The following is a 10,296-nucleotide window of genomic DNA, read 5'->3' as shown; positions in this document are numbered from 1 at the left end:
TGCATTGTGTCAGTTCAGTGTAAGTACTTTGATTTAGGATATGACAGTGAGATTCAAACCAGAAACCTTTAGAGAGCAAGAGAGCTCTGAGAAGGACACTGTAGTGGCCCACCCAGCTCATGGTTCAAAAAACATACAGAAAGAGTGTAGGGGACTAAGCGAGTAAGACTTTTACAAGGGCTGAAACAACATGTCATGCTCCATACCAGACTGATTGGCTGATGGTGTTGCGGTTTATTGGTCCCTTTGCTTGACCTTCTACACTGTGGCCTGCTGAGAATCTAGGCTTGGAACAAGTAGGCGCTGTAACAAGTTAACATTTACTGCTTTTGCACTCTTTTTGGCAAGTTATGTTTGTGCATTTAACTTGATTTGCTTTGGTGACATGTAAATCTCTGCATGGAGCTGTCAGTTGTGCAGATAGTGTGCATTTCTACACTATTGTCTTTGGTCTAACTGACAGTTTGATCCAAGACAATGTACCATGTTACATAAGCAACTTTGCAACTATTTACCATAACTGTTTCTAATTATTTTTTACACAGCACTGTGAAGACGTGGAACTGGAATTTAATTTGTATGATGTTTCACTGTATGGTGTTAGCGCTGATGTCTCACAGTGCGTGGGTGATGTGAGAGAATGTGGGTTTGAGCCTCGCTTGGTCTGGGTGAAATTTGCATGTTCTCCCCATGTTTGCTCTGGGTTTTCTCTCACGGTCCAAAGATGTGGAGTGGTTGGCGACACTAAATGGCCCGTTGTGTGTGTGTGTGTGTGTGTGTGTGTGTGTGTGTGTGTGTGTGTGTGTGTGTGTGTGTGTGTGGTGATACCCAACAATGGATTGGTGTCTCATCTATAGTGCACCCCCCCCAGCCTTAAGCCTAATGCTTGTGGGATAGGGTCTGGTTCACTGTGACCCTGCTCAGGACAAAGTTATTGAAAATAAATATATGGATGGATGATATTTCACTGAGGATGACAAGTTTTTCTTACTCTCTTCTTGTGCCTTTATACTTCTCTGTATGTTTCAGAAGAAAAACTGAAAGCATGATTAGTCTACATACATATACATTTTATTTTTTATGGCATGTCAAAAATTCCTGTCTGCGAAGGTGTGATTACAAGTTAAATATGCAGTATATGTTTAAAAGTGACCTCAAATGGAGGGACTTTAATGATCAGCCGCTAAATTATTTCAACAGCCAAGGAAAAACACTGTTAATTATTACAGCATTTACCATCCCTTGTGACCTTTCTGCATACCGGTCACTGTTATAATTTACTTCTGAGTTTCACTGGACTTTTCTTGTCCCATCCAGACTTCAGATTTAAAAAACATTTTACCTTTAACTCCATCTTAAAGCACGAAGGTTCTTTGGTTCTGGCTCCAATGTGGTGGAAAGACCAACCCCCTCTCGCTCAGAACTGCCGAATATCCGTATACATTTAAAAAGGGTCTTGAAACTCACCTCTTCCGGACTCACTTCTCTCATGATCTCTTAAGTTCACTTTAATGTGTCAGAATTCATGCTCTTTAACTTTGAGATCATAACTGTTGAACAAAGGATAAACCTTCACGCAGCTACTCGTGTAATGTAAATGTTTTTAAGAAAAAAAATATTAGAAATTGTTGATATTCAGATAAACTTTTAAGCAGCTACTCATGTGATGTACATTGGTTCATATTGTGGAAAGTAACAAACTAACTGTACTTTAGAATCACGCATCTGCATCTAAGTCTCTTTCTGTCGATGTAATGCACTCCTTGTATTTTCTGTGAGATGTGTGTCGCTTTGGAGAAAAGCATCTGCTAAATGAATATATGTAATGTAAATGTAAGTTGTTCTTCAGTTTCCAGTTAATATTCTGGACATTATTATTGTAGTAAAAATGAATTTATTCAGAATTTTGTTATGGTTTTATGTTTGGCTATAAAATATCAGATGATAAATATTAGAACAGGGTCAGCACTGCTGTGAACAGCACAACCTATATAGTTCATCAGGCCATTTTTAGAGATAATTTGAAACAAACACAAAGACAGACAAAGAGGACAAAGATTCAGAAACACTTTGAAATAACCCAGAAGTACTACATGTGCATTATCGTCCAACTCTGCATGCTTGAGATTAACCGGGCAAAGTTTGATCTATAAAAGCTTGAGAATTAAATCAATATTTCCTGTTATTTTACCTGCTTCAAACCTTCCTGCTTTAGTTTTATTTCATGCATGGTCTACAGATCCATTTATACTGGACAACTTATCCTGCTTGTCCTCGAAGATGGTGGGGATCACGAAGTTATGAAATTGGTATTTATCAGTTAACTTTTTTTACATCTTCTACTGTATGTTTATCAGAAATGCATGAATTTTGAATAAAGCAATGTTTTTCTTTGTCTTTTTGTTGCTTTGTTCTTGTTTGTACTAATTTGTCTACCTACTTTTTTTGATTGGGGGTGCAGTGGCGCAGTGGGTTGAACTGGGTCCTGCTCTCCAGTGGGTCTGGGGTTCGAGTCCCACTGGGGGTGTCTTGCAGCGGACTGGCGTCCTGTCCTGGGCGTGTCCCCTCCCACTCCAGCCTTATGCCCTGTGTTGCCAGGTTAGGCTCTGGCTCTCCGCAACCCTGTATGAGGACAAGCGGTTCAGACTTTTATTGATCAGTTTGCTTTTTCAAATATTTAAATCTATACTGGTGTTCTAATATTTAATGTTAATAACTGTTCCCTGTAGTCCCAATCATTCCCTACTGACATATTGAAATTTACTGAAAAGTGCACAATGATAGTTGAAGAATGGAAAGTCCTAAAAAAGTACTGGTCTAAGATTAAATTTTACAAGTGTTTAACCTGGTATTATGAGTGAGGACATTCACCAAAAGGTGCAAGTAAAAGTCCCAGGAGAAACTCTGCAGTAGTAACTTTCAATTATTTTTCTACATTTCAGCTTATGAAAATATAATGTTCAGATCATAAAACTCATATGTAGGAAAACAAGCCTATCAGCTGAAGTTGAGAAGTAGCAGACTTAACTGAGTTGCAGTACTATACTGAGTAAAATGCTCCTGAGACAGGAAGATAATTTGCTCTTTATGGTAGCAGCCGAAAGGTGACGGGAAAAGAGACCGTGGAACATATAGCAGTAGATATTCTGATGCAACCTCAGTTCAGTTCAGAGCGTTTTATTTTACATAGTGCTCCTCTCAACAAGGTGACATGGACCAGTAAACAAGAGAAAACACCATTTACACCAAGGAGACAAGAAAGGAATGCAAAGACCAAGTAACCACGCTGTATTTCACAAGCTGCGGGAAGCAGCTCGTGAAGCTATGCAACAGAAGTCAACTATTCAGGATAATTTGAAAGTGTAAGTGCCTTGGACTTCAGTTATGAAAGAGAAACAGAATTAATGAGAGGCTTGTTATGGGAAAATTATAGGTTGCCTGTTTGGTGCTAATATTCTGGTGGATATTTTAAAAATGAATGTTAGAGTGCAAGCTGCGTTCTTCTATTACATTCTCATTCTGATATACCACAGCTCTTCAGTGCTAGACTGAAATCATTACTTGGATAATAAGTTACTTGATTCGAAGATATAACTCAGTTACTAAGAGAAAGGTCACAACAACCTGCAATGCTGCAGTTCTGTTACGGATCTGGATGCTAATGTTCTCCAGTGCTTGACTGCCATGCCTATTGTCACCTCCTCGTGGCACAGCCAAACTAGTGAACTTTGGAAGGGGCCAAAAAAACGGTTTATGTCGACTGGCAGAGATGGCTAGAGAACGAAGAAACAATACTCACATAAAAGCTCTCTTAGTTAAAAATTACTCAAGTAATATTACTCATTTAAACATTTCCGGGAGTGAAACTAGATGAAACTTCCTGGTCAAGAAATATACCAAAGTACTTCAATTTAAATTAAGTAACTTTAACTGTAGGAAACAAAATCTATCTATTGATATATCTATCTATACATATATATAATATACACACACACACACATTTTCAGAGCCGCTTGTCCCATATGGGGTCGCGGGGAACCGGAGCCTACCCGGTAACACAGGGCGTAAGGCCAGAGGGGGGAGGGGACACACCCAAGACGGGATGCCAGTCCGTCGCAAGGCACCCCAAGCGGGACTCGAACCCCAGACCCACCGGAGAGCAGGACTGTGGTCCAACCCACCGCACCCCCCCATATATATATATATAGGGGGGTGTGGTAGCACAGTGGGTTTGGCTGGGTCCTGCTGTCTGGTGGGTCTGGGGTTCGAGTCCCACTTGGGGTGCCCTGTGGTAGACTGGCGTCCCATCCTGGGTGTGTCCCCTCCAGCCCTGCGCCCTGTGCTGCCGGGTTAGGCTCCGGTCTTCCGCAACCCCTCTTGGGACAAGTGGTTTCAGCCAGTGTGTGTAAATAGATTTTGATTTCTTAAATATATATCAATTGTAAAAATATAACTCATTACTCAGAAAAAATGTGACTCATTACTATACTAATTTTTGGTCCCCGGAGATCAACTATTATGCTGGTTTGTCTCTTCTTCAAATGTTGTCCAACATTTTAACTTTTAACTGAGCGGTGGCTCTGTGACTGATGATTGCTCCTCACAGCTCAAGAATTCTGAGTTTGAATATGCACACATTAGTCTCTTTGCATTTTTTCTATGTGGATTTGGTGTCACAATCCAGCAAATCTATTCTCTTCTTCTCTAGTCAACACAACTGAAGGTTCAGTTCAAATTTTTACCTCTTAACATTGAAAGTCACCATGGATAAAGTCATCAGATAAAGGGTAATAATTGAAAAATGCATAACCGAGTGTGTTTGAGTGGTGTGACTAACGTTGTGTCCTGAGTGCACCTTGCCTTATGCCCAGCTCTTCTCAAAATATTACTTTTGTATATAAGTGGCTGAAAGAATAACATGAGAGCCACATTTAAAATTAGGCACAGGGTGGCGCAGCAGGTAGCACTGTTCCCTCACGCTATCTGGGATGTTCGCTTGTATGTTCATATCCAGCACGGTCTCTGGGGAGTGTATATGGTCCCCCGTGGGTCTGCACGGGTTTCTTCTGGGTACTCTGTTTTCCTCTCGCAGTTCAGCAGAACTGGGCAGCCTAAATTACTTGTTGTGTGTGACTGCGTGTGGCTACCGTGTGATGGCCTGGAGTCCTGCCCTCTCCCTAGCACCCGGTGATTCTGGGATAGGCTTTGGACCACTGCAACCCTGACCAGGACTGGTGGTTGGTGAACATGAGTGAGACACTGATTACATAGAACCCCCCTAGAGTGCGAGATCTTTAGGTGAGGTAAACAATGCTTGTGTACCACTATGATTACTGCTTACTCTACACATGACAATAAACTCTTGAATCTTGAATCTTGAATTAGTTATCTGTTTGTATGGCCACTAGATGGCAGGATAGTGAAAAGATTACAGAGGCCTTTAGACCACATATGTAGTCCTGACAACCTGTGTCATAGAGAAGAACAACCCACATTATCCATGTTTCCTTGTAAAGAGTACTACTGAAATGATTTCTACTGCAACAACTGCAGGACGCATGCACTCACTAAACTGAATCCCCTTTCTGCTGTGTTACTGCTTACTGAGACACATAGCACACAAATAAAAAATACATTTCTACACCTTGAGCAATGAGATTTAACTTTGGTAAGGTTTCATTTACCTTCATCCATTTAGCTGATGCTTTTTTGCCAAAAAACATCTGCCGATTATTTGCACACCTGGGTACTTTCACTGGAGCATCTCAGTGTAAGTACCTTGCTCAGGAGTACTACACCTGGAGGAAAGATTCAAACCTGCATCCTATGGGTGTAAAGGCAGCAGCTGTAATTACTGTGCAACCAGCTGTTCCCTTGGTTTGTGTTTTTCTTGTTATATTGTAATTGTTCCTAATAATGTTAGCTAAAGTATATGTAAAATGCTGTGTATTTCTAGCACCATCTGGTTTACAGTTAAATTTGTAGGTGTGACCCTCTGAGTGTATGACCGCTGAGCAAACCCAAGGACTGTGAAGTGTCTTTGTGCATGCAGTGTATCTGTACATACTTTGCCATGATCAAGCATTCAGGGAAGTCAAAATGATTCACATCTTTTGGTTCTGTTGGTTTTTGTAATACTGACCTTTCCAGAGTTCAGTTTGTGAAATAAAAATGTCCCTGAACAGAAAGAATTAGAGGAATGGTCATCCAAGGACTGAATTGCCCCTGGTTCCAGGAGCTGGAAGGTAAAATGCCAGCTGGGAAATGTGTTCCTTGACCCCTTTCCCTAGGGCTTAATGCCAGGGGGTACCGGAGGCTAAGCCTTGCAGCTTTACACTCACACGCAGTGCTCTCCAACATGTTCTGAAGCTTTTGCCAAGTGCTGCTGAGTTTCATTCAAGGTTGCAGTATGCATATATTTTAAAATAATATAATGATAACAAAGCTATTTCATAAAAAGAAACTTGTGCATTGTGATGAATAAAATGTAAAATATTTTAAGTGCACTTGTGTTAAACAGTTTTGACTTGTATATACTTTCAGTATATTTCCTTAAGAGGAAATCTTTACATTTTACCGTGGCAGAGCAGTTAATATAGATGGTATAAAACATTGTATTTCAGAAGAATGACTAACTTAAATATTACATGAATGGATAAGACCGTGTAAGCCACACGGTGCTTTTTTCTAATAAATTTAATTTGTTCCTGTCTGTCAGTCTTTTGTTTTGGACTGTTGGAAGAGAATGTCTGTGTGTGCCCTTTAGAAGAAACTCTTTAGCTGAGGAATACTGTATTTATATTTTAAGCATGATCCTGAGTATAACAAAGCATGTCTTTTGTAACGTGTGCGAATGTCATTAAATATTAAGAGTCAATTTGCCCACAAACTGAATAAAGAAATCACACACACACACATTTTCAGAACCGCTTGTCCCATACGGGGTCACGGGGAACCGGAGCCTACCCGGTAACACAGGGCGTAAGGCCGGAGGGGGAGGGGACACACCCAGGACGGGACACCAGTCCGTCGCAAGGCACCCCAAGCGGGACTCAAACCCCAGACCCACCGGAGAGCAGGACTGTGGTCCAACCCACTGCGCCACCGCGCCCCTCGTATAAAGAAATCAGTTTATTTCAATTCAGTTTATTTTTATGAAGCTCTCTTGTCAGGAAAGTGACCAGATAAAGTTGAAACTTAACTATTCACATACTCTGAATGTAGCTAAAAATCAGTTAACTACACGTGGTTTCCTCAAATATGTCACACTCAGTCCCAAGTAAGAGCATGGCAATGTTGTAACGTACGTGCTTATGCCATTCATCACATCAGTGGTTTTTTTAATGCATCTAGCTTTCTAAAAAGGCATTAAAATGTTGGAGAATTTCAAATATTGCTATGAAGCAAGACATAATACATTCAACAATTCTTCCACCTTGAAGTGAAAAGTATGAGACCTCCCAAGCAACCTGGGCAATACCTATCTCTGATGAACTGGACAACAAAGTGATAGGAAAGCAACCCACGCATGTTCAATCACTCTGAGAATTACCGCAGAGAAGCTGGACACAAGTAAGCTGATTTCCTGATCAAACTTTTTAACTTAACCCGATGAATAAAGCTTCTGGCAAGTGCACTTAAACTTTGGACTTATATTGTAGTTCCTTTCTAGGTGATTCCAAACTGCATTTAGCAGCGACTGAGGGCTACTGGCCTGATAAAGGAACCACATCTTTAAGTCCACACATAATGGCTAAAAACACCACCACCGAGGATCGAGCACATAACCGGTCACAACATCTGAACACCAAGATGCCCACCCGACCATGTGAACTAATGGCAGTGACACTGATGCCCAAAAAATAACACCTGTCCACTTTAGTCCCTCCTTCACAGAAGACAACATAAATAACATCAAGCTTCCCTACCTGCATATAACGAAAAATAGCTATAAGATATAAGAATATAAATTCACAAGCAAAATCATTCAGAATCAAATGGGAAAAGATTCTGTAAAAATAAAAATTTAACATAGAAAGGAATACAAAATGTCTTAATAAATACGTGAGACTTTTTCATTTAATAAAAATATCTTTTCCATAAATATTGCACATCTACTAGATTTGGTTTCAAAGCACTCTTTCAATTTTTTATTTAATTCTATTTATTCTCATAAATTGCTTTTTTTAACAGAGAAGCATTTTGAATATGAATAACCCTTTTCAGTAAATGCTGACCTCTGTGGCAGCAGTCCTATCGTTATTCCATGGTTATTCCCTCAGCCTCTCCACTGACCGAGACTAGTGTATTTCATGGTTCTTATCCCCAGGGAGATGATTCACAAGCACAATAAGTACAGGCTGACATGAGTTACAGCCACTTGACAGGTGTAATACCAAAGAAAATCTATTCTGAGGGTCCATACACTGGAAACAGAAGTGCAAAATTTTTCCTCGTAAACTGAAACAAAAGGAGGATCACTCTATGTGGCCAACTTGCCAGACTATCTGAATTGTCTGTAATTTATGCCAGCACCATTTGGTTACAGAACCCCTCCCTCTCAGGATTTATTCTTCACGACAGAGGTGAGAGTCTTCTTCTTTGGCTTCAGCTTGGGATCATTTCCAGTCCTCTTGGGCTTGGGCTGGTCAGACTGAAGAGCCTGCAGGCCCAGGAGACCACAAAAGCGGTTGCACTGGTGTAGAGCTCGAAACTGGTCAATGAACGAAGTGGAACAATTACCCCTGAACCCCTTGTATCTGAAAAACAAAAATGATGGAAAAAATAGCGACAAAATCTCATTATGTGAGGATGTCATATTAATTTTGTCAGACTTACCCTTTTCTACATGTTGCTATTCCAACGTCAGTTAACTTCATCCCAACTCCTAAAACAGAATGTAACAGCAAAAGGAAAAATAAATTAAAGCACAGCAAATACTGATCATTCGATCCAAGATTTTAACACTTCTGAAGAAAGAGGGGGACAAGTGGTTGTAGACATTGTGTTGTGTGTGTGTGTGTGTGTGAAGAAAGAAGAAAGTGGTTTGTAGGTTATTTCTGTATGGTTTTGGTTATTTCTGCCAGTAGGCGCTAGTGTACCTGTATGCTCTACAGGTAGGTCTATAGAATACCTTGCATATCAGTGACCAGCAGGTTGCCCTCAGTCTTGTGGTAAACCCAGTGCTGAAAGGCACAGCACTTCTGCCCAGCCTCTGATTCCCGCCGCATCAAGTTCACCTCCCGTCCATCACGCACAGAGTACTTCACAAAATCGCCTATCAGCTCCTCCTCCAGTGTGGCATAGGGGATGTCGTTTGAGGGCCGGTGCACCAAGTAGATGGGGATGATGCTATTGCAGGGAAGGGCGAGAAACATAGAGATGGGGATTAACATAAGATAAAGCAGCTCCACCAGAGGGGTGAAGTCGATGTCATACTCACTCTGGTACTTCCCCAAAAGCCTCTGCTGCCTTGGCCACCTCTTTGTAGGCCCTGATGTATTCCCTAGCTGTGTTCTGGACATAACACTCCTAAAACACAACATAAAACCATTAGAACATTTACATTTGAAACAATCATTTGGTAAAATTTCATTGTTTCATATAGAACATCCTTTCTTTGGATCATATGAAAATTGAAGGTCTTCATTCAAAATTTGTTGTGAAGCACAAAAGCTGGGTTCTTCTCTGAGGTAAACCAGCATTGTCCAGATTTCAGACTTTTGTAGTGAACTCCTTCATCATGTTGGCTTGATAGTTCTTACCTCCACAGCCAAGCTGTAGTTCCTGCAGAGCAGTTCCTCTTCGCACCTGGTCCCATAGCTCACAGAGTTGTGTACTTTCAGTACACAGTGCTGCCCAGGCCTGAAAGCTGTCACCATGCCTTCCAGCAGCCGGGTTCGAAAAGCCCGTCGGTGCATGCCCTCTCCAAAGTGGACCTCTTCAGTGATGATGCTGGCCATCTCATGGCCTCCAAAGTATTGCTCCCGGAGGAAATCTTCTTTGAACAAAAGTGGGGCACACTTCACATCCTCCTTGACTCCTTGGACTTCTTCTGTTGAGGGTCACAGACAGAAACCTTGTTTTAATATTCTTTCTCCTAATGGAATCTCCTCATTGATCTAAGTTACTCTGTCGGAATGGCTTCATTCCAAAGCTAAACCATTCATCCTTTTTAGAGGCTTTTACAGGCTGTTTAGAGGCTTAAAAGTCTTACCTTCTTCCTGATTTTTCTCTCATATAGTCCATTATATGCAATAAGCTCAAATGTTTCCAACTGTTTGTTCCATGCAGTTC

This window comes from Scleropages formosus, chromosome 12 (genome assembly GCF_900964775.1).
Source record: "Scleropages formosus chromosome 12, fSclFor1.1, whole genome shotgun sequence".
NCBI lineage: Eukaryota > Metazoa > Chordata > Actinopteri > Osteoglossiformes > Osteoglossidae > Scleropages > Scleropages formosus.
The sequence above is the reverse complement of the archived record's forward strand: the minus strand, read 5'-3'. Positions refer to the sequence as shown.